The 25,016-nt window shown below is 48.2% G+C and overlaps 1 protein-coding gene across 4 annotated transcripts in view; it reads left to right on the top strand.

Moving 5' to 3' along the window:
• The window catches only part of UBE2A (ubiquitin conjugating enzyme E2 A), an 89,118-nt gene that overhangs the window by 13,916 nt on the left and 50,186 nt on the right, over positions 1 to 25,016 (top strand). For all 4 annotated transcript variants that reach the window (XM_072743744.1, XM_072743746.1, XM_072743747.1 and 1 more), the window contains exon 2: positions 11,682 to 11,868. The gene's annotated coding sequence lies outside the window, so the exon portion shown is untranslated. The remainder of the gene's footprint in view (positions 1 to 11,681; positions 11,869 to 25,016) is intronic.

The following is a 25,016-nucleotide window of genomic DNA, read 5'->3' on the forward strand; positions in this document are numbered from 1 at the left end:
CATAGTGGAAAAAGCCGAACGCTGTGGTGTATGGTGCATCTCTGACACAGAGGGAAGCCTGAAGGATAGACTCTAACTAGATAAAAACTCCTGTATGAAGGCAGGACTGTGCTACCTGAAGTCCTATGACAAGGGCTTTTTCTTGGGGCTGCTCTTGGGGCCCCACTCCACTTCTAGGGAGTTGAGAAGAGCTCTCCCACGAGCCTCCCCAGCCAGTGCCTTCTGGGAGGGGTTGCTCTGGCTGTTGAGCTGGGCTAAGCACTCAGCCTCCCCAAAGGCGCCTGCGCTGCCATGGCAACAGGCCTCTGCGGGGGTGGGGCTGCAGAACAAGACACCAGCCCGGAATCCAGGTCCAGGTCTTGGTGGGCATCAGAGTTCATTCCTCCAGATTGGTAGGCCAGGCCCCAGACAACAGAGGTGCCCTGCTCTCTTCAAAGGGCTGGGTCATCAGCCCAGCACCTCCTAGGCCTTCTCTGGCAGGCCTCTCCTGTTTCTGTGTTAACCTGACACAAGCGCTGTGCTGTCCAAGTGACCTAGCACCAGAAAGACTTTCAGAGTCAGCTCCACCAGGGGCTCCTGGAAAGTTCCATGGGAGGAGCCAGGGACTGTCATCTAGGAAGGCTTCAGAGCCTCAAGGGTGGGTCCCAGACAGCCTTCGGTCACTCTTGAAGACTCACTCAGGTTTTGGCAACCTACGGTAATGGGAACCCTAATGGCCCTGACCACGTACACCTACATTTCCTGTGCTCAGGCAGGGCCAGGCCCTACTTTGCCAGAGCAGCAGGGGTTCAAAGAGTACACCACCTGGTCCCAGGTGTCACCCAAACAGAATTTAATGCAGTTCTGTGGAAAATGGGGGCGGGGTGTGGAGCGTATCCTTACGGACCGATCCACATGGGGACTCATTCAGCAAACCTTTGTTGAGTGCCTGCTGTGCACAAGGCCCTGTGTCAAGTATTAAGGGGAGGAGAAGAGGATACAGAGATAGATTAAGTGTGGTTCTTGTCCTAAAGACTTTGCCCTCTACTGGTGAAGCCTGCTCAGTGTGTATATATATATAGCTAATTAGCTAACTATAACATGAGAGGGCAGCCCGGGTGGCTCAGCGGTTTAGCGCCACCTTCAGCCCAGGGTATGATCCTGGAGACCCAGGATCGAGTCCCAGGTTGGGCTCCCTGCATGGAGCCTGCTTCTCCCTCTGCCTGTGTCTCTGCCTCTCTCTCTATCTCTCATGAATAAATAAATACAATCTTTAAAAAAAATAACTATAACATGAGACCAAAGTCCTTCACTGATCTGACATCTGACATCTGCTGAATACATATTCTGGGCAGGGCATAGCAGAGAACAAGAGAGAAAAGGTCGTACCCCCAAGGAGCTTAGAGAGAGTAAAGGAGGAAGGAGACAATTATGATCTAGTGTGACAAGGGGGTTGATAGGGGTCTGGAGACAGCCTTGGGAGCAGAGGGCATGAGTGCCTGATCAGTGCTTGGGGAATCTGGGTAAGCTTCCACTCGGCATGGCTGCAATGCGAACGGCGCCCCCTGGAGTTGCACACCGCTTGTGGCAGCCCAGGCTGAGCAACACATAAGAGTAAGCGGGGGGTACTGGCAGGTGTGGCAAACTGACAGAGGCTCACAATGGCTAGAGCACAAGTGCCAATTGGTGTCTGTGGGTGGAGGGAGTGTGTCAAGCAGGCTCCACGCTGAGTGCAGAGCCCGATGGGGGGCTCGATCCCAGGATCCTGAGATCACGACCTGAATCAAAATCAAGAGTCGGATGCTCAACTGACTGAGCCATCCAGGTGCCCCAGAAACTTGTCATTTTGTGACTATCAGTATAAGGATTGGATCAGACAAGAATTATCAATGAATGCTAAAACCGGTGGAGATTTTATTTTTATTTTATTTTTAGAGAGGCAGGGGTAGGGGCAGAGGGAGAGAGAGAGAGAGAGAGAGAGAATCTTAAGCAGATTCTACACACCCAGCCTGGAGCCCCACAAGGCCTGGATCTCACCACTCTGAGACCATGCTTGGAGCTGAAATCAAGAGTCCCACGGTTAGCTGACTGAGCCACCCAGGCGCCTCCCAGTGGGGATTTTAATGAGAAGCAGGATATTTGATGGTCTTTTTTTTTTTTTAAAAAAGATTTATTTATTTATTTATGATAGACAGAGAGAGAGAGAGAGAGGCAGAGACACAGGCAGAAGAATAAGCAGGCTCCATGCCGGGAGCCTGACGCGGGACTCGATCCCGGGACTCCAGGATCGCGCCCTGGGCCAAAGGCAGGTACTAAACTGCTGAGCCACCCAGGGATCACCTGGTCTTAAAGTGTCTCCCCACAAACTGTTTATTATATGTAAGGGCGGGGGGAAGTAGCTACAGGGTAGAGAACTTGGACATTACCTTGGATTGGTGATCAAAATTACCATCACCAATGAGAGAGAGATATACACTGAGTGCCCCCAGATCAGACCCCATATTACCGACACGGTGTGCCAGCAGAAGCAGATCCCCAATCTAATCATGAGGAAGCACCAGGCAAACACAGCATGATGAGCGGTCTGCTGAAAAATGTTGGCAGGAAAGAAAAATGCCAATATATATGTTGGCAGGAGGGGAAAGTGATTTGTCCAAACCCAGCAAGGTCATAAAAGACCCAAAGATGCTGTGGGGTGTTCCAGATTAATTCAGGCTAAATAGAAAAAACAACTCCATGGGATACCTGACTCTAGAGTAGCTCCTATACTGGAAGGGAAGAAATATTCTAAAAGACATGAGTGTGTCACCTGACAAAACTGCAATATGGACAGTAGATTAAAGTATTGTCATACTAGGGGCACCTAGTTAAGCGTCTGACTCTTGATTTTGGCTCAGATCATGATCTCAGGGTCCTGAGATCAAGCCCCACGTTGTCGGGCTCCACACTCAGTGGGGAGTCTGCTTGAGAGTCCCTCCCTCTCCCTCTCCCTCTGCTTCTGGCCCTCCTTTCTGTGCGTTCTCTCTCTCCCTCTCTTAAAACAAAAAAGTATCATAACACTGTTCCATGTATGAAACTGAAAGCCCTGCTATGGCTATGGAAGAGGGTATCTCTCTGCTTAGGAAATTCACTGAAGTATAAGAGTAAAGGATCATGATGTATATAACCTACCCTTGCAGGACTCAGAAAAAAAAAGTGTGTACATGCGTGTATAAAATGGATCTACAGATGTGTATATATAATGTGTGTATATATAATGGATATACATAATGTGTGCGTGCATGTGTGTGGAGGGAGAACCCAAATGGTAAAGGCATTAGAATAAAATGCTAATAGGCTTCTCTGGGTAAAGGCTATGCACGTGTTCCTTGTGCTATTTTTATTTTTCCATTATTTTCTAAATTGGAAATTCTTTGCAAATAGAAAGTTAAAAAATGATAACTGGGTGTCAGGTACAAAGGAATGGGGGTTGGGGGAGCAGTGAGGGGTGAAAACAGCAGCCAGCCCTTTGTTTTCTCAGCTTTAGGGAGCTATAAGTCACAGATAACATTGTGTAAGTTTAGGATGTACATGATGGTTCGCTACACTTCTCTATTGCAAAATGATGACCACTACAGTGTTGCTAATACTTCCATTGCGTCACATACCATTTCAATTTGGGCCGAGAACATTTAAGATCTACTCTCCTAGCGACTTTCAAGTATATAATACAGTCTGATTAACTATAATCGCCGTTTTGTGTGTTAGAATTTACTCATCAGTGCAAGTTTGTACCCTCTGACCGACATCTCCTCATTTAACAGCAGCCAGATCTTGAAGAGACTTGCAAATTATGATTGGAATCTGGACTTTAATCCTGAGGACAATGAGGTATACACGGCACATATATGCGTAGAAAAACAGACCTTGCCCCACCATGCTGACGCATGTTTTGTTTTGTAATTTGTAGCTTTGGATAGTTTACAGGTTTGGAACCCTGGTCACCTCCAGGGCATTACAGGGCTGCAGGGCTGAGAGAGGTAAAAAGTGCCTTCCCAACAAGTGCAGGGAGAGGGGGTGGCCTCGGAGGACAAACAACCACAGAGGAAAGACCCGCCGGTTGGGCTGCTGGCTGAGCAAGGAAGGGAGAGGCATCGGGGTAATCTTCTGAGCCCCTGTTATGTTTTGGGGGCACTTCACCCTGGAGGGACAAATATGAATGGGGCACGGGCTCCTCTTTCCAGGAAGTCCGGTGGCGTCGCCGTCCTGGAGGACTGGTGGCGTGGAGTCCCCGATCTGTCAGGGGCAGCCACCGAGGGCTCGGGCTTGCAGAACTGTGCGGGGACTGGCAGGGCTGTGGTGCTAGGGGCCTGTCCCTCCGGATGGCCTACAGGGCCTGCGGGATGCGGCTGGGAAGAGAGACTTGCGTTTTGTGAAAAGTTACCACGAAAGGCGAAAAGCCTCCTTCAGACTCCAAGGAGGCTTGGGATCCACCCACCCAGAGCAGAAACAGGGCTTGGGCACCTCTTCCGATCAGAGGTGTCTGAGGGGAGAATGGGAGCTACTTCGACGGCCCCACCCCCAATTTCCTCTCCTGGGTTTCTGCCTCCTTTCTGGAAGGAAGCCCTGACCACATCCTGGGAGATCCTAGCACTCTCCCTCTGGGAAGTCTCAGATGGCTCCACCCTGGAGAGACTACTAGGAAGGAGGTTTCCACCCAGTCCTCGGCCAAGGCAATGCTGTCCTCTGGGCACACTTTCTTCTAGGTAGCCCCCTCAGGACCCAGCCCAGCCCCTTTCTGGAAGCCACGTCTCTGGAGTCCTAGGAATCCCCTCTGGCATGTGGCACACATGCTGCGCACAACCCTACTCTGGGCCTTCCCCTGACTTCCTCTCTGGTGTCAAAACTTACTTTTCACTTCACATTCCTTCCTTGTTACCCAGGAAAATTCGATACCAGTAGGATAAATCAGGGAAGCTGGGTTCTGCCCATATGATTGAGAGTGAGCCAGCTCATATGTCAGCCCGTGGCCCCGGAACTTATTGAAATAGGGAGAACTTCAGACACCTACCTTGAACAGAAAGATGCATTTGGGCAAGTGGGCTTTCTCCTCACTGTTTTGGGCACATCGTTGGGGACTTGTTTATGGACAGGGCTGGGGACAGTGTGCGGGGTGGAGTAGGGATGCTGGGAGGACTGGAGGCAAGAAAGCACATGGAGAGGCTGTTAGCGCACTTTGAGAGGTTGGTGAGCTGACCTAAAGTCTTGACGGGGTGTGCGGGGCTACCTTGACGATGCACGAATGTGCAGGATAGAACGGGCTTGCCCTGGTGGCCAAGGGAAGTATAGGGATGTGGGGTGTAGGAGTGGCCAGGTTTCCTGATTGGCCAAGTAGATGAGCAGCAGTGCAATTTCTTGAGAAAGGGATCGTGGGGCAGGACCGACTGTGGGCTTGAGCGGGGAGGAGAGGACGATAAGTGTAGGGTATGTGAAATTGCAGTTGCCTATGGGACGTCCAAGTGACACTTGGATTGGGGGCTCTGGAGCACAGGAGCCAAATCTGGTCTGGAAACAAAGTTTTAATATTTTCACACACACACACACACACACACACACACACACACACACACACGGACACCAAAACTTCCAAGCTGGTATACTCAGAGGGTCATTCAGCCCAGGATTTGTTGACAGAAGCGGTGGATGTGCTCCCTGGAGACGGGCACAGACAGTCTATGCATGGGGTTTTACGATGCCTCCTTAACTGGCATCCAGCATTATTATAAGGACAGCAGTAACAGCGGGCCCAGAGACATCCCACTACTGGAACTCCAGGGCCATGCCTCTCTGTGGACTTCCTAGTAGGCCACCCCCTACCCCGAACCCCTATGAATGGTGTTGTCCAAAGGCGTTTGCCAGAAGATGTGTGCGGATGCTGGCATGCATGTTGGATGGGGTGTGGGCGCTTGGCAGGGAGTGGAACGCTTGTAAATCTGTCCCCTTGGATCTCCCCCACCCCTTCAGAGTGTATTGAACTCTGTGTCTGGGTCCTCGCCCTGGTCACTTCCCATCCTGTGTAATATAGAGAGTGTAGCCCCGGCCTCTCGGCTGCACAGGATGTTCTCAGGCTGCTGCCAAGAGAGGTGGCTCCCGGTCAGCACTTGGGCCAGCAGCCTCGGCAAGCACGGGGTGGGGCGGCGCCCGTGGGGGTGGGAGTAAAGGTGACTTTTCTCTCAGGTTGGAAGGAACGCAACTGGCATCCAAACTTCCTGGTTACAAAGTCTAGCTGGTAAAACCCCGTGCGTGTAGGGGTGGGGAGGGGGGAGTTTGCTCTCCCCGTAAGTGTTAGCAAAAATAAAGGACACTCCTTATGCAAAATTCCAAAAATGAGCGCTTCCACACAGGGCTCCACACTGTGCTTCTTCTGTTTGACCAGGAAGAAATCTTGAATGTCCGCCAGGCTTGCGCTCATTGATTCATTCAGTCACTGAGGGCTGGTCTTTGTACTGAGTGCGGGGCGGGGTGGGGCTGGGGACTGTGCCCTTGGAGAGCTGCCAGCCTAGGTGCAAATACAGAACACTCATTCATGCAGTGGCATCAGAGCAGAACATCCCAGCATGGCCCAGCTGTATCAGAGCGGTTGGACCTGCTAAGTTGCCTGGGGGTGACCTGGAGAGCAGAGACAAGTGCACGTGGCCTGGAAAGAAACAGAGTTCATCTGTGGCCTGCACACAGAGGATGACGCAGGATGCCGGGCAGACTTTTCCACCAGAGAGAGTCATATTCCAAGACACACCAAGCCAGTCAGCAAGAGGCCCAACCAAAGATCCAAAGTCGCTGCCACCCTCTGCTGCTGAAAAGGAAATGGGCTCAAAATGTAGACTCCAAGAGGAAACACTGGACCACCCTCAGGAGTGACTTTCAGGGCTCTGGCTAACATCCTAGAGGCAGGAGGGCAGGGTTTGGCCCCCCTTCCCCAACCTACAGTCTCCAGGGTCACCAGCCCTTCTGCAAAGTCTTCAATAAGAAATTATAGCCCAGGAGTAGAGCCAAGTGAACAGAGGGCTGAGCCTGAGCTCTCTCCTCCCTCAATCCTTCATCCTTCTTTCCCCCTTTAGTCTTGAGTCCTTGCCAGATGTGCCTTCCAGAGTCACTGCGAGTGTCCCTGGCTCTCTTCCACCTCTGCTTTTTTTTTTTTTTTTTTGGCAGAAAGAGGCCACTCACCCATGGAAAAGCCTCTAGTGTCACTCTGTCCCCAGTGCCCTCATTCAAGGTGGCAACTAGGGTTAGCTCTGGAAATCAGGAGCTCCCCATCCACGGCAGTGGGCTGGGAGGTTCTGAATTAATGGCAAAGGGGAGTAGGAGTGGGGATGAGAGTCATTCAGGACCTGGACATATAGGCAGGCACAGGGGTGTGCTGGAGCTGGCTCCTTCTGGCAGGTGAGAGCCAAAGGATACATTGTCAGAAATGTGAGCTGGTTATAGTTACAATGAAATAAATTCTATTAAAAATTAGGTAAGAAATACCCTCAGACTCCTCACTTCTTACTCATTTTACTATGCCTTTACTCTGATCTGTGCCCTTAAGGTTAATATCTCGTGCATCTATGTGGTTGAAACACTGTATGGTAGCGGGCAGTCGCACATACTCTCTCAACGTAGTGACTTGCTGGTGACTTGCAATTGGCCATGGGCTGAGTGCTCATGATTCAGAGATCAGTAAATACTCTTAATCAGGCTTCGATTTATTTATTTTTGTTGATTTTCTAGACCTAAGAAAGCGAATGGGATTAAACTCAACTGTGAGCCGTGTCGGTGGCTGTCACATTGTGAATAATACCAAATAATGAGGAAATGATCTTCCAGCATCTGAAAATCATTTTCCTACTCATGAAAGAAGTCACTCACATCACTGATGAATTAATGAAGTTCCAACATATGTTTTTGTTGTTTCACACATAAATGAAAAGATCAACCAACATTTATGTCAGAAATACATTTGTTCAGCAATGGCAACCACAAGTTGGTTACAGATACAAGGGTCTGGCAAAAATAAACGAAACCATTCTGTGAGAATCAGTTAGCTTAATTTAATAATTAATATTAAAATTATTAATACCGGGATCCCTGGGTGGATCAGCGATTTGGCGCCTGCCTTTGGCCCGGGGCATGATCCTGGAGACCTGGAATCAAGTCCTGCATTGGGCTCCCCACGTGGAGCCTGCTTCTCCCTCTGCCTGTGTCTCTGCCTCTCTCTGTGTGTCTGTCATGAATGAATAAATAAAATCTTTAAAAAATAAATAAATAAATAAAAATTAAATTAAATTAATACCAACAATGTCATTAATAACAATTTGTTGAAAAAAAAAATAACAATTTGTTGAATAAATTCACAAAATTTATCAATAATTAATACCTTATTAATGATATTGTGTTTTATTGTTACATGTAATTTGTGTAGTGTACATATTTTATATCAGTAAAATTTAGAATTAACCTATGTACATATATACATGTGTACAGTTCCCCCCAGAGAGCTGATTGTTAAATATTTACCAAGACTCCACTGGTTAAGCCCAAGGTTCAGAACTACTATGTGTTTTTCTAAAAAGCCAACAAATAAAAACCTTTTTTGGCTCTCACGAGGCTATGAAGTCTATGAAGGTAGGTAGGGACTTTGCCCTTCTCTCATAGTGATATCCTGGGCACCTGCTCAGAGCCTGGCTTGTAGAAGGTGCTCAGTCAATTGTTCTTGGAAAAAAAAAAGAGAATGGTTCTGGGGCACCTGGCTGGCTAGGTCGGTAGAACATGTGACTCTTGATCTTGGGGCTATGAGTTGGAGCTCCACACTGGGTGGAGGTTACTTAAAAAGATCTTTTTTTTTTTTTTTTAAGATTTCATTATTTGACAGAGAGAGAGCAAGCACAAGAAAGAGGAAGTGGCAGGCAGAGGGAGAGGGAGAAGCAGGCTCCCCACTGAGGAGGGAGCCTGATGTGAGGCTCAATCCCAGGATCTTGGGATCATGACCTGAGCTGAAGGCACACACTTCACCGACTGAGCCACCCAGGTGCCCCCCCCTTAAAATCTTTTTTAAAAAATGAATGGTTCTTCTATACCAACTCACTTTGATCTAACTTCCTCACAGTGTCACCCAGAGATGGCCCAGACTGGAAACCGAGGCCTATAGGCCTTAGCCTAGAAATTCCCCTCTCCACAGGTTCCTTGCTTTGCCCTCAGTCCAGCCCTGAAAGGACTCCAGCTCTCGCATGCCACGTTGGCACCTGACAGTAAGGTCCACTGCTTTGCTTCCTGGGCACTGGCTCTGCAGAGGTTAGCCTAAGCGAGTTTGGTGCTTCCACCACCTGACAAGCCCCTTTGGTCTAGCTGCCAGCTGTGCTGGTACAGACAGAATGAAAGGACATTAGGGTGGGGAGGGAGGGTAGAGGCGATGAGGGAAGTCCAAAAAAGTATATCCCAGATGGGAAGCCATTTGGCTTGGGGGAAAAAAATAGACCAGTCTTTCATCTAGACACCTATGGAAATTTCTAGTTCTACCTATCACTTCGTGCCTGTGAGACCTTTGACAAGTCACTTTACCTCTCTGATCCTTAGTTGGCTAATGTAGAAAATGATCTCGAGGGGCTTCTCTAGACATCCTTCACCAGCTTTGCTGGCACTGGGGGCTGCTGCTGGTACATACACCTGCAATCTAACAGGGATTCTGATGCGCCAGAAGATGGTATCGCTTGATGCTTGAGAGAGGTGTGTTTTGTTTTTGTTTTTGTTTTAAAGGTTTTATGTATTTGAGAGAGACAGAGAGCATGCACAAGCAGGGAGGGGCAAAGGGAGAGGGGAAGCAGACTTCCTGCTGGGCAGGGAGCCAGATGCGGGGCTCTGGATCCCAGGCCCTGAGATCATGACTGGAGCCAAAGGCAGACGCTTAACAGACCGAGCCACCCAGGAGCCCCAGGAGAGGTGTGTTTTTAAGAAAAGAATTTCTCTGTAGGAGGAAGCAAATGTGTGCAGAAAACATTCCAGTTGGTGAGGCAGACTGAAAAAAAAAAGTACTGTAACATCCGAAAGGCTTGGATAAATTCAAGGCTGACAGTTTACTAAAGGACTCAAGGGTGGTTGGGCCTAGGCATCCCATGACGCCCAGGTCCGAGTCGGAGGAATCGGGGCCTCCCCCACAGTGCAGCATATTCATACTCTGGTGTTCTCATGTCCTTCAACGGCTCTGGGTCAAGTGCCTGCTGCCGCATAGGCATGCCCACACCTTCTCCCCACATCCTGAAGCCACCGCCCACAGGCAGGCAAGGTGATCTGCAAAATGAAGCCCAGTGGCTTCTGACAAGACAGGAAGCTTCCTCCTGGCCCCGCCCCGGTCTCGCTACTTCCTGTCCCCAACTGTAGTGTGGGCTCAAGCCCCTGTGAGTGTAAGTCCTAGGCCCCTCGCTTGGCCCCTATCTCATGATGCTGCGGGAAGGGTAAGGCTGGCACTTTTCAACCCGGCCACCACATGGCAGATATGAGTGGAGCCTTCCCCAGGGGTGTTTGCCTCCTGCTTCTCTTCTGTTCGGAATGTCTCCGACTGCCTGCTCTTTTGAGTCCAGCTTCATGGCCTGATTTCCAAGCAGAAGTTACCATGATTCCACATTCGCTCTGTGCCAGGCATCGAATCCAAGCATCCTCGTACCCCATGAACCCAGTAGCTAGTCTAGGTTAGGCTCTCCGCTATTTGTCAAATGAATGAGTGAAGAAGTAACCCTGAAAGGCAGGTGTTTTTATTCCTGTTCTACCAATTAGGAGACTGAGGCATAGGGAAGTTAAATAACTTGTCCAAGGTCATGGCTGAAAAACCCGGGCCCTTCTGATTCTGAATCCTGGAGCTGTTTTGTATATATACATATATGGTTCTTCAAGGCTCTCCCATGTTCAGCCTCCCTCCCCAGAACCCCAGGAGGGCTCTGCCCTAGCAGACACAGCCCTGCGATATTTTTGGCTCCAGTTATTTCCGTGGAGGCAGCTGCAGCCCTTCAGGCAGGGGGCACATTTGCCAGCTGCTCCATCTACAGCCGCTGCCCACTGTAGATCCAGAATGGCCTGTCAGATCCAGAGAACTGGCCAGATAATAAGGTGCTGCCCCTGGCAAGTTCCCCAGCCTTCCCGGGATAAGTCCCAACCCCTGGTACATCAGGACAGCAGGCACTTCCTGGAAGTTTCTGGTGGTAGAAGGATTTCCTTTCAGGCAGCTGCCAGGAGGATGGCTCCACCTTCTATTATGAGGGCCGCCTCCAGGTACCCCACTCTGCTGCTATGGAACCTACTGACCCCTTGTGGGCAGACCATAAATGCACTGTGGCCAGACAGCCTCGGAGGGCTCAGCCCCTCAGCCGGGTTGCCTTTCCGGAAGCTGAGCTCCCTTGTTTTCCTGTTCTTTGGAAGCCGGTTACCCTTACCAGGTTTGATCTGTCTCTGACAGTGCTGGAGCAGGTAGGTCTCTTGACCTCACTGCGCCTTGGTTTCTTTCCCTGTAAAATGGAAAAAAAAAAAAAAAGACCTCCACCGTATTTTAAGACATGAGAAAAAGCTTTGACTGGGGGAAATGTACAGGGAAATCCAAGATGCCAAGGCCCCAAGTGGACACTCAAGAAATTCTTGGTGCCTGACCCGAATTATTAGAGATCATTCAATGATATTAATCAACCTTTTTCATGTCACAGCACACAGAAAATATTTGGCTAGCACACTGGGATAGAAAGGAAGAGGCTTCTGTGGACCAGAGGTGCCGCAGGCTCGGCCCAGCTCTCCCAAAGGCCAAGGGCACGGACGACGCTGCTCTCCGGGAATCCTTGCACGGCACCTGAGGTGTCAGCGCTGCTGTGTAGAAAAGCGGCGGCGGAAGCGGTGGTGAGCCTTGCTGACATTCTCTTTCCCCTCTTTCCTGTCTGCCAGCCAGCAGAGGGCTGAGGTGGGAGGCCTTGCTCTCAGAGACACGGGTGGGAGTGGTCGCTGAGCAACAGGCGAGGGTCTTCTCTGCCTGGCTTTGGCCACAGGCAGTGCTCTGGACGCTCTGGCTGGCTTGCGCTCCTTTCCTAATGTGGGAAGGTGAGGCGATCACAGCCACCCACAGACCTCTGGGCAAAAGCAGCTTGCATGTCGGGATAATCTGGGTCTATCAGATGCCCAAGACGGGACATCTAGCGGAGCAAAATCGTGAGATCCGGGCATCTGCCTTCCGTGTCGCCCCAAGCTTCTTGGGAGTTCTCTTTTCTTCTCCTGCTACCCCCTCACACCTCATTGACTCATTCATCCTCAAAGCCCTTAATAAGTGGCAACCACTTGCCAAACGCCATGCCAGGTACTGGGATTATGGGATGGAACTGTTGGCTTCAAGGACCTCAGTCCGGTAGAAAGAAAGACCTGGAAGGAGAGGCAGCGAAGAAGGTGCCGTAAGTCTAATGGATGTCTGTAAAGAGGGGGGGAATGCCAGGGGCGGGAGAGAGCCTCAGAGAGCCTGAAAAGTTTGCAAGGACTCTTGCAGAATAAATGGGGGGGCGTGGGGTGGGGAAGGGAGCAATGAGGCAGCTTTCCAGGGGAAAGGACATGTACAAAGGAGGCATTGAGACATAGGAGAATGAAGCATGTTCAAAGCACTTCAAGTAGTTCCAGTTGTCCGAGAATAGAAAGGACTAGATGGGGTGGGGTGGAGGATTGGTAGTGAGGAAGCCAGGCAGGCAGTAGCCAGATCAGAGAGGTGCCAATTACAGGAGTTTTTACTTTACGCTAAAGGCAACGGGGCCACGGAAGCATTTTGAACAGGGGAGCATCATGATTCAAATTACTTTGGAGAAACACTGGTCCAGCAGGAGAGGGAAGGGCAGGTATCAAAGCCGAGAGAATGCTGAGGAGGCTGTCACCATCATTTGGGTTATACAGGTCCAAAGCTCAAACTAGGACATTGTCAGTAAGGGCATGAGGGAAGGATTCTAGAACCTTTAAAGAAGCGGAATCAACAGAACATGATCGTTGTGCAGAAGTAGGTGACGGGGAGAGAGGTCATGCCGAGAATAGTGCCAGTACTAGTCTCGAGTACGAGGTGGTCCCACTCGCAGGGAGGACCTGGGCAGTGCAGGGGTGAAGACAAGAGCCGTGGTGGATAGGCTGGCTTTGAGGTACTTGTGCGACATCGGGGGTGGGGGTGGGGGATGTTTAATAGCCACCTGGATACGACAGTGTTATCACATACCAGCAGAGGTCTGGTCTGGAGATAGGCATTTGGACACCTTCAACATATGGGGGTAGTTGAAGCCATGGTCATGAACGAGATCCAGAATAAGAAGAGAAGAGGGCTAAGGGTGGAGCTCTGGACATCACAGCATTTTAGGAACGTAAAGAAAGTGGGAGAGAGCCACGTGTCCTGGAAATGAAGAGCGGAGAGAGTGGCCATCAGAGACAGATGAACCAGGGAGGTCAAATAAGATAGGGCAGAAGCCAGACTGCAGTGGGCCGGTTCCAGAAGCTTAGCCTGCCAAGGGGAAGAAACAACAGAGGCTAGAAGGGGGCCTTGTGTCAAAGGAGGTTTTTGTTGAAGATAATTGTTCACATTTCCATGCCGACCGGAGGAGATGGAGGGGTGGGGAGGTTGAAGCTTCAGGAAAGAGAGCGGATATGAGTGGTGGAGCAAGGACCAGGGGGAGGGGGAGGGGACTGAACCTGAGCATGCTGGGGAGGTGGGCCTCAGCCTTGGGCAGGAGGGAGGGGGTTGGGGGCAGGAGAAGGGGGTGTGGCAGGTCGGCTTTGCTGGGAAACCAGTTTTTTTTTTTTAAGATTTTATTTATTCATTTGAGAGAGAGGGAGAGCACAAGCAGGGAAAGGGGCAGAGGGAGAAGGAGAAGCAGGCTCCCTGATGAGCAGGGAGCCTGACACGGGGCTCGATTCCAGGACCCCGAGATCATGACCTGAGCCAAAGGCAGACGCTTCACCAACTGAGCAACCCAGGCATCCCAAGAAGCCAATTCTGAGATAAAGATCAGCAGGTTTATTAAGGAGTGCTCTTGGGAGTACTACCACCACCCATGGAAGGGAAGGAATGGGAGTAGCACGGGAGGAAAGAGATGCCGGGCTGCACCATAGGTTCCCCAAAGCCTCAGGTGGCCCCATGGGAAGCTCTGAAGCTAGGAGCTGGGACCAAGGGGCTGAGCCTTTCCACCCCATCAGTCCTTCACTGGGTGCAGGCTGCCCTAGGAAGGGAGCATGCCCTTGGGCAGAGCAACTTTCTTCAGCTGAGACGGTCCCCACAAGGGTCTGAGAGCTGAGGGCTGCTGGCCATAGGAGTCCTTCAGTCCTGAAGGGGGTCCCCAGAGCACATCCAATGCCAGCTACGGAGGGGAAGGGGGCGCTATTGCATTTGAGTTGAGTCTGTGGGTCAGCCGGTGACAGTGAAGAGTTGCTGATCAGGGACATACGACAGGATTGCCAAGTGGTGCTGGTGTCCTAGTTAACACGAAGGATTTTGGCAGCCCCAAATGGTATTCAGATTTCAAGGTCCCGCATCCTTGGGCACATGGATCTGTCCTCTCTCCCTTGGATTAGTTTGTAGCAGGAAACGTGTATATTATTTAGAGAAGAACATTGTATGACACTGTGTTCCTAAATTCCCAAACTTTTTACCCAAACTATTTCCTTTTTTAAAGATTTTATTTATTTATTCATGAGAGGCACAGAGATAGAGAGGCAGAGACACAGGCAGAGGGAGAAGCAGGCTCTATGCAGGGAGCCCAATGCGGGACTCGATCCCTGGATGGGGATCACTCCCTGAGCCAAAGGCAGACACCCAATCGCTGAGCCACCCAGGCATCCCAACTATTTCCTTTTTTAAAAAAAGTTTCTTTTTTGTTGTAATCTATACCCATTGCGGGGCTCGCACTTACAACCCCCCAGATCAAGAGTTACATGCTCTTCCAATTGAGCCAGCCTACCTAAACTATTTCCTAAACAGGACTCAGATCCAACGATTTGGGTAGATAACCGTTATTTCTGTTATAACAATAGTTACTTATGTTCATGACAATAATCTGGCTAATAGGCAAATAAAATTACGTGGATATTGCATGTTCTAAAAAATCAATCTGAAAACTATTTCTGAGCTGACAATGAATAAACACTTGTCTCTGAGCAGATGAATGAAAACTACAGGCGTCAGGATTAAACCTCATTACTAGGCAAATACAATATGTAGAAAATGACAAAGGAAAACTAATTATCAAGCTACAAAGGAAGGCCCACGGCGATGGTGACCCAACTTAGAATAGGTGGCTCAACAGGTACTAGAGTGATAAAAGATAAGTATGCTGCCCAATTAAATGGGCTTTACAAATCCATGCAGGAATTACATAGATGAACGTTCAAAAACAGTGCCGTGCTGTTCTGAAAAGAAAGGGTCCCTGCATGAGGGGGGTGGTGTGGGCAGAATGAGAACTCCCTCGGCTTACAGCGTGGGCAAGGCAGCCAACTGTGCCTCGCTCAGGAAGACAGCTTGACACCGATGAGCAACTGTGAGTGAGTAGCAACAACTTTTCTAACCAGCAGTAGCAATATGGCTCCTAGGGAAAAAATTAAATATCCAAGGAACAAAGTCAACCTTTGTGATGGGGCTCACCCTGTGTCCCTGCACATGTTCGCCACTGAGCTTGCATTTTAACAAAGCCTTTGTCGCTCAAGCAATGAGTGACGCTGATCGGAGAAACGTTAGGACACAGACAGTGGCTGATCCGTAGGGGAGCTATTTAGGAGGGATCACCTTGGTGTGCCCAAAAATCATTCTAGATAGGAGGGGAGTCAGTCCTGCATCCAGCCCCGCCTTAGGGGAGAGATGGGGTTACCTACGCCTTCTATGGGGCAGATCTGTCTTAGCAAATACTGTCTGGTAGCTCTTGCCACCAGCCTGCCAGACCACTAGGCACGAATTCTGGGAGGGCCAACTATTGTTCCCCATCCCCAACCTCCTAACCTCAGAAACACACACACACACACACACACACACACACACACACACACACACTGGTGATCTGAATTGCCAATGATAATACCTACCTTACCATGTTCCAAACAATCTACTAGGGGCTTTGCCTTGTCTGTTTCCCTCGGGAACCCTATAAAGTAGGTCCTGCTGTTATCCTCGCTGTATTGATGAGGACATTGATGCAAAGAGGTAAAGTGAGCTGCCCAAGATCACAGGCAGTTATGTGACAGAGCAGACATATAAACATTAGCAAGCTGAAGGTAAGGTTGTGGGTTTCCTGTAAGCTATTATGCCTCCCACATTTTGAGTATCAGACTGGTGACTCCTGACTGTTCTTTCTTCACGGGACCCTCTGGTGAAATCAGTGAATCTCCTTCACAGAAAAATGCCCGCCTCTCACATGCACACAAAACATATTTGATTTCAGGGAGTCCAGGGACTCTCTGAAGCTCCACCTGAACCCCGTGGAACCCAGTTTGAGAACTTCTGTTGTAGGCTAGGCCACTCCCAGGCAGCAGCTTGGCCCAGACCCAACTTGGCTCATTGCGCCCCTAGCTTCCCCTGGGAGAGCTGATGTCCACTGCTTTGGGGCTGCCCTCACAGCTGAGGTTCAGAATGCTCTGGCTTGTAACCCTACCCTTGTGCCGTCCTATTTTCCCCAGCATACCGTGTCTATGCCAACTCCTGCCGCACTGGGATGAAGTTTCCAGTGGGCTAGCCCAGCCCTGGCCCAGAGAAGATAAGAAAGCTCTATAATTTTCCACAAAGAGACTGTCTCCAACAGCAGAAGCCAAGAGGGAGGGAAATAGAACTCCCCAGCAGAGCCAGTGAAAACGGGTGATGCCAAGGGCACCCCAAGCACTGCCACAGGTCAGAACTGGAAATGAAGTGGAGAAAGGATACAAGGGGCCCCAGACAGAAACTTGCTCTGAGGGCATCTAGGAGGGGTGCTGCGGCTCGGCTTCCCCTCCCAGAACTGCAGTAGATATGAGCTGGTCCAGAGCTCGAAGAGCTGGCTCTGTGGCAAAGACGGGCGAGACTCCCCCTTGAGCTCAGGACCAGTGGGGGCAACCACATTTGCAGCTCATTCACTGAAGCAACAGGTAGTGTCTGGCATTTGTTTAGTTGCCCAGCACGTACCAGATACCCGGCACCTGTTCTAAGCACTTTACAAATATGAACTCGCTTAACGCCCCTAACGCCAGACGAGATGGGTGCTACCATTGTCTCCACTTGACGGATGGGAACCAAAGGCACCGGGGAGATAAGGGGACTTGCCTGAAGTTATACGGCTAGTAGGTGGCAGAGTGGGATTCAAACTCAGGCAGTCCGGCCTGCAGCGCCCATGCTCTGCACCACCATGCTCCACAGACAGTGTGATCAGGGACTGGGCCAGTGACCAGAGACGGAGCCGTGAGCAGCGCAGACGCCGTCCCTGCCCTTGAGGGGCTGACATTTTAGTAGCCCCAGGGCGACCAACGGGTGATCCTGGGCTGTCATGATGCATTCCTCCATCAGGGTGGGGAGGCTGTGGCCATGCCCCAGAGTGGGCCGAGGGTCCAGGCCCCAGGGCAGCAGCCAGCAGGTTGTAGGGACTCCTTTACTCAGGCCCAGGATGAAGGGAGCCACATGGCAGGTGTGGGGCCACCCGTTCAGCTCCCATTCTGAAGCCTGGAATCCAAACAGCTGTGAGTGAGGCTCCTGTCAGGCGCTAGAGGAGCGCGGGGGGCCGAGCAAGCATCCTCACTCCTGTCCGGGGTATCAGAACAGGGGGTCCCCACAGGCCTGTCTCTTCATCACTCGCCCCTTGCAGAGATAGTGAGCTCCCTGCAGGGCAAGACATAGGCTTGTGTCTGTCTCCATCATACCTGCGGTGCCTAGCACGGGGCTGGCACCTGGTCAGCACTCAGTAAATGTTGATTCCATTCACTCATTCAGCCAATGTTTACTGAGCATCAACTATGTTACCAGGACCTCTCCTAGGTTCTGGGATACAACGGTGCCCCCCCCCCCAAAAAAATCCCTCTCTTAACTGAACTTACATTACAGTGGAAGTGCCAGACAATAAAAATGAGCAACAAAAATATATGGGGCCTCAGGGGGAAATAGAAACAAGGAAGGAGGGGTTAGGAAGTGTAGGGAGGTGAAGACATTTTAGATAGAATGGACAGGAAAGATTTCTCTGAAGGAAAAAGACATTGAAGTCAAGACCTAGGGCTGGTGAGGGAGCAGGCCATGCCAGATACCTGAGGGAAGAGTGTTCCAGGCAGGGGAACAGCAAACGCCAAGGCCTCAGGGAGGAAAGTGCCTGGTGTGTGTGAGAACCAGGGAGACCACAGTGGCCAGAGGCGAGTGAGTTGAGGGGGATCACAGTAGGAGCTGGGAGTCAGAATGAACAAACCAGTAGTGGAGATTGTGTGTGGTGCCTACGAGCTGTGGCAACCGGTTCCACAGCTTGGAAGCCCTCCAAATCCTGCTGGGATTCACTGGGGGAGGGCGGGGAGGCCCCACAGGAAAGTCTATTAATAACCCACTCTCTCTGGAGCTCCATTCCAAAGGCATGACTGGATTCCCTACTCCACCCCCAACCCCAGCCACGGTGGAGGACAGGCAGGTGCTTCCTGGAAGCTTATCCTCCTTCTCAGTCAGAGACTGGGGCGGGGCTCACAGGAGCAAGCTGAGATTAAGAACTCACCTTTAGGGGTGCCTGACTGGGTCCACCGGTAGAGCATGAGACTTTGGCCTTAAAAAAAAAGAATTAACCTTTCAAGTTTACACAGCCTATCCCACCTCCAGAGAGTACTCCACTCACTTGTCCTTTCAGAGTGTGATGGAGGGCACAGTGGGCTAGAGGCCCCTATTCCCTCTGGTCCGAGAGAAAAAACTCTTTCAGTTGGGGTCTTCAGACAGCAAAATCTCTTTCCAAGCCCTGCTTTCCCACTTCCCTTCCACTCTCGGCTCTACCTTCGGAAGCCAAAAGAGTAAGTGTCCTTGCCCTCCCTCTGGGATGTCTGTGTCTGAGTCCCCTGGCCTGCACTGTCCTCCAAAGAGTCCAAAGTTAAAAGATGATTTGATTTAATTAAATCAAATATTTGATTTAAAAGATGATTTGATTTGATTTGATCATTAAGAAGATGATTTGTAGTTCTCTAGAGATTTGGGACATGAGATTTATACTTTTCCATATTGCAGGTATCTTCACCCACTCTGTGGTTTGCTATTACACTCTCTTAATGGTGTTTTTCTTGTTGAACGGAAGCTCTTAATTTTAATGCAGCCAAATGTATACATCTTTTATGGTTAGTGCTTTTTGTGTTTTGATGTAAAGGTCTTTCATTTCCCAGAGATAATGAAAATATTTTACTGTATTATTTTCTAGACTTTTTTAAGAAGTGTTTTTTTTTTTTAAGTAAGCTCTACACCCAATGCGGGGTTTGAATGCATGACCCTGAGATTGAGAGTCACATGCTCTACCAACTGAGCCAGCCAGGTACCCCATTTTCTAGAAGGTTTAATTTTACCTTGCTCATTTAGATCTATGATTTATCTGGAATTGATTTTTATGGATGATATGAGGTAGTGGTCAAGTTTTCTTTTTGTCATGTGGCTAGATAATTGTCCTAGCAAAATTTTTTGAAAAAAAAAAATCCTTTTCCCACGGAGGAGCAGTGGCACCTTTGTTATATATCTGTTATAAGTGTGTGGATCTGTTTCTGGACTCCCCATTCTGTTCTATTGATCTATTTTGCCTATCACTGGGCCAATATCATCATTGTTTCAATTACTTTCACTACATAATAAGACACAATCTAGTACAACTATCTTTCTACCTACTTCTTCAAGAATGCCTTGGCTATTTTTGGACCTTTTCCATAGAATTTAAATGACCTTGTTAAATCTCCCCCCCCCACACACACACACACATACACACAACTGTTGGGTTTTTTTTTAAGATTTTATTTGAGAGAGAGTAAGCAGGAGGAGAGGCAGAGAGAGGGAGAAACAGATTGCCCGCTGAGCAGGAAGCCTGACATGGGGCTTGATCCCCTGGGATCATGAGCTGAGCCAAAGGCAGACACTTAACTAAGCCACCCAGGTGTCCCACAACTGTTGGGATTTTTGTTTTGTTTTGTTTTGTTTTGGGATTTTTTTTTCTTTTTTTTTTTTTAATTAATTTTTATTGGTGTTCAATTTACCAACATACAGAAAAACACCCAGTGCTCATCCCGTCAAGTGTCCACCTCAGTGCCCGTCACCCATTCCCCTCCAACACCCGCCCTCCTCCCCTTCCACCACCCCTAGTTCGTTTCCCCGAGTTAGGAGTCTTTATGTTCTGTCTCCCTTTGTTGGGATTTTTGAATGGGGTCTCATTGAATCTATAAATCAGTCTGCAGAGAATTGGTACCTTTTTTTTTTTTTTAGAGAATTGATACCTTAAAGCTATCAAGTCTTCCAACCCATGAATATCACTCCATTTATTTAGGTTTTAATTTTTCTCAATAACCTTTTATATTTTCTATGTTTTCCTAGATTTATCCCTAGGTATTTTTTATGCTACTATAATGACTAAATTTTTTAATCTTAAGTTTCCAAATGCTTGTTGCTTATATAGAGAAATGCAATTGATTTTCCATATTGACTGTGTCTAGCACCTATCTAAATTTATCATTTAAATGTTTATCCTTCAATTATTTTGCATATTCTTTATACACAATTGTGTTTCCTACAAATGATGATGGAATTATTTCCTTTCTAATCTTTGATCTTTTTATTTCTTTTTCTTCTTTTATTGCACTGGCTAGGATTTCCAGTACAATGGTAATAGAGGGAATCCTTGTCTCATTTCCAATTTCAGGAGGCAAGCTTTCAGGTATGATACTTGTTGTACAATTTTTTGTAGATATCTTTGATCCTAATTAAGAATTTTCTTCTATTCCTAATCCCTTACTCCCATGTATATCCTTATAATAAATCCCTATTATTTAAGAAAACTTGAGTATCTGTTCCTAATGTCCAAAAAAAACCTAATTAAAACAACAATCATTTTGTCACTTCCTTTTACATATTTATACCTCTCAACTTTTCTTATTTCAGTAAGGTAGAACTTCCAGAATAATATTGAGTAATAGCAATGATGGCAGGCATCCTAGTATTATTCCTGACATTAATGAAAATGCCTCTAGAATTTCACCTAAATTCTACTTGTTAATATTTTATTTAGAACTTTAGAACATCTAGGGATGCTGGGGTGGCTCAGGGGTTGGGCACCTGCCTTTGGCTCAGGTCGTGATCCCGGGTTCCGGGATCAAGTCCCGCATCAGGCTCCCTGTGAGGAGCCTGCTTCTCCCTCTGCTTATGTCTCTGCCTCTTTCTCTCAGTTTGTGTCTCTCATGAATAAATAAATAAATCTTTAAAAATATAACTTTAGAACATCTATATTCAGGATTGATTGATTGATTTTAGGGGAGAGTGGTCCATACATTTCTTTTTCCTGCTATCATTGTCAGGTTTGGTATCGGTTATCCTATTTTCACATGAAGTATTGGGGAAAATGATCTTTTTCTATTCTCTGAAACAGTTTAAGAACTATCTGTTCATTGAAGTTCTGCTAGAACTCAATGACACATTCTCATTACCCAGAGGTTACTGCTGTTAATATCTCAGTGCACGTCCCTCCGGATCTTTCCCCTCCCCATGTGTATGCACACATGAACAGATATACAATAAACCAAGTAAGATCACTCCATACACTGTTCTGCAAACTGTTCTTTTCACTCAATCTTCATCATTTAATACATTTTCTTCTCATCTAATACCACATATTTATTTTTTTTGATTGACCCCGAAAGGGCCTAATGGTTGGTTTATCCAAAGTATGACCCAATCCAGAATAAGGCATTAATTGCATCTGATTGCTTTGAAAAGGAAAGTTTTCCTAACAATTATATCTGCCTTAAAATGGAAATGGCTGCTTTGGGAAATTGTAAGACTGGAGACTCTAAAGCAAAGGCTGGATCAATTGGGGGGGGGGGTGCACAGGGAATTCCTGCATGTGGGAGGTTAGAGTATATGATTTTTAAGGTGTTTTTCCAAAGTTGAGTGATGATGCTACTGTGACTGATTTTCTACAAATCGTATTATTGTATCACTTATGCACTGGATCCTATCCCCTTCTGTCTACTCAGGTAGATTACTCCAGTAATTCTCTCTCTCCTGCATTATCAATTTTTACTTCTCTCTTGGCTTTTTCCTCATCAGCATTCAAATATGCTGTTTTTTCTTCTATCTTGAAAATACCTACTGTCAATCTTACTTCCCACTCCACATACCACATTTCTCTTTTCCTTTTACAGCAAAACTCAAAAAAAAAAAAAAGTCATCTGTATTCACTGCCTCCAATTCCCCTCTTCCCGTTTTCTCTTGAACTCACTCCTGTCAGGCTTTTGCTCTCACCACTCTATTGAATTGCTTGTCAAGGTCACCAATGATCTCCAGTAAATGCAATACTCATTTCCAAGTCCTCGTCTTACTTACACGTGCTGGCCATTTGCCTATTTGCTCTTGGAGCCATTCCTTCCTCCCTCAGCTCTGTTGTGTAGTATAGACAACTGCATTTCCCAGGCGTTCTTCCTCTCTGACTTCCTGACAGGTTTGGCCAATGGGAATTACTGGCTAAAGACTGGAGAGCAGGAGAAGGGGGAGAAGCCAGGGAACTCCCCTCCCTTTCCCTCTGTATTGAGGATCATTTCTAACAGTGATTGTATCTCTTCTGTGGCTCCCCCCTGGATAGGCCCTCCCTCCACAGACCAAGCTCTTCCTGGGCCAGCCTTCCTGCTTCTGCTGGGTGGTCCCTGATCCTAGATTTGAGTAACACAACCTTCTACTTTTACCTCCTGTACAGGCGAAGCAGCTTCCTGCTGTTGCTAAATTTCTGGGTTAATTCATCATCCCCACCTTGGCTTGCCAGCGCTTCCTGAGAAGAATAGCTCTTGCCTGAGTAACCAATTCCTTAAGTTCTTTCTATTTAAAATTCTGAATGTGAATTTTTCTAACTGGCCCCTGGCTGATATAAAACACCCACTTCTCTTAGCTTTCAGGATAGTTCCATTTCCCTCCAACCTTACTAGCCATTTCTATTCAGTCTTCTTCACTAATTTCTCCTCATCTCTTAACCATTAAATGTTGGGAATGCCCCAGGATTCAGTCCTTGCACCCATTCTCTTTGCCATTTACACCTAACGTCTTTGCGAATCTCATCCTGGCTTGTGGCTTTGAGTAACATCTATTGGGATGCCTGGGTGGCTCAGTGGTTGGGTGTCAGCCTTTGGCTCAGGTTGTGGTCCTGGGATGGAGTCCCGTATCAGGCTCCCCACAGGGAGCCTGCTTCTCCCTCTGCCTACATCTTTGCCTCTCTCTCTCAGTCTCTCATGAATAAATAAGTAAAATCTTAAAAAAAAAAAACAACCTTGAATAACAGCTATCTGCCAAAACCTTCCAAATTTATATCTCTAGGTAGACCTCCCCAGTTTAGCTACAGACTACATAGTCAACTGCCTACTTGACATCTCCACTCTGATAGCCAGTAGGCATTTCAAACATAACATGTCCAAACCATGTGCTTGGCTTTCCCCTGAAAACTTTCTCCCCATCTCAGTAAATGTTACTTCAATTCCCCCCCATTATTCTAGCCACAAATCAAGTTGATTTCCTTCTTCCCGTCACTTCCCACATCCAATCCATCAGCTGGACCTAGTAACAAAACCTCCCAAACACATCTCCATTCACTTTCTCCAACTCTTCCTTTCCTGCCCTAGTCCAGCCATTCCCATCTCTTGCCCGGGCTACAACAGTAGTCTGACTGGTCTCCCTGCTTCCATTCTGGCCTCCCAATGACAAGCCTTCCCTGGGTGGCAGCTGAATCATTTTAAAGTGTAAATCATGTTAGTCCTCTAAGAGTCTTCAATAATTTCCCATTGTGCCTTTAAGGTCCAAAGGCCTTATTTGAGCGCCTCCTGCTCCCTCCTCTGACCTCACTTCTTCCTGCTTATTCCTTCTCTCCCTCAGTACAATCTAGTCACAGCGGCCTTCTTTCCATTCCTCCAACATGCTCAGCCTCTCCCTCTGCAGAGCCTTCAGATTTCCTACTGGCCTCATCTGGGTTGCTTCCCCCTTCCTTCTTTACCCGGCCAACTCATTCTCATCCTTCAGGTCTGACGGGCACGACGGCCCCTCCTGAGAGCCCATCCCTGACCACCCGCCATTCTCTATCACATCACACTATTTGAACTGATCTATTTCTGGTTCACTTGTCTGTCGGGCACCTCTGCCGCCAGAACATGCGCTTCTTTGTTCTCCACTATGTCCCAGCTCCTCATGCAAAATCTAGCTACTCAATATACAGTAGCTGACTAAGGTATGAGATCAGCCTTGAGCAGGAAGAGGGCCACCTCTACCTCTGAGACTGGAAGGAGAGAAAGTTGGGAACGGATGCAACTAAGGGTGCCCCTATGTCCTTGGTGCTTTGGGAAGAAAAATGTCTGCTGAGAGGGGGCTTGCAGGCAGAGAGGAAGGGGGAAAGTGGTGAAGGCTCTAAATTGTCCCAGGGGAAACAGGAGGGTTCCCAACCTAAACACTCAGAAGGATTGGCTAGCTGTGGCGAAAACCTATCTGATACTGGAACCATATATTCATGATGTCAAACTGCACCCATTTACAAGATATGGACACTCATCCATTTGGGTAAAAGATCAGAGAAGGCAGATTGTGGGACTGATTCTGAATTGGGAGTCTGCAGGGCAGATATTATAATATCAAAGGGATTTAAGATTTATCTATTTGTTTCCAACAAAGCCCAGTTGCTGTAATAAAAAACAAGTCCAAGGTATTAATCAGAATGTTTGATAATTAGGAATCATTGGCAATGGCTTAGAATATTTGGGCAGAAGACTGTTACTAAATATAAATCTGTGTATTTTTTTTTAAAAGAACTGTAGGCCTCTGCACATCTAACTGTAATTGCTGTCACTATGATGAA

The sequence above is a fragment of the Vulpes vulpes genome, chromosome X (genome assembly GCF_048418805.1).
Source record: "Vulpes vulpes isolate BD-2025 chromosome X, VulVul3, whole genome shotgun sequence".
Taxonomy (NCBI): domain Eukaryota; kingdom Metazoa; phylum Chordata; class Mammalia; order Carnivora; family Canidae; genus Vulpes; species Vulpes vulpes.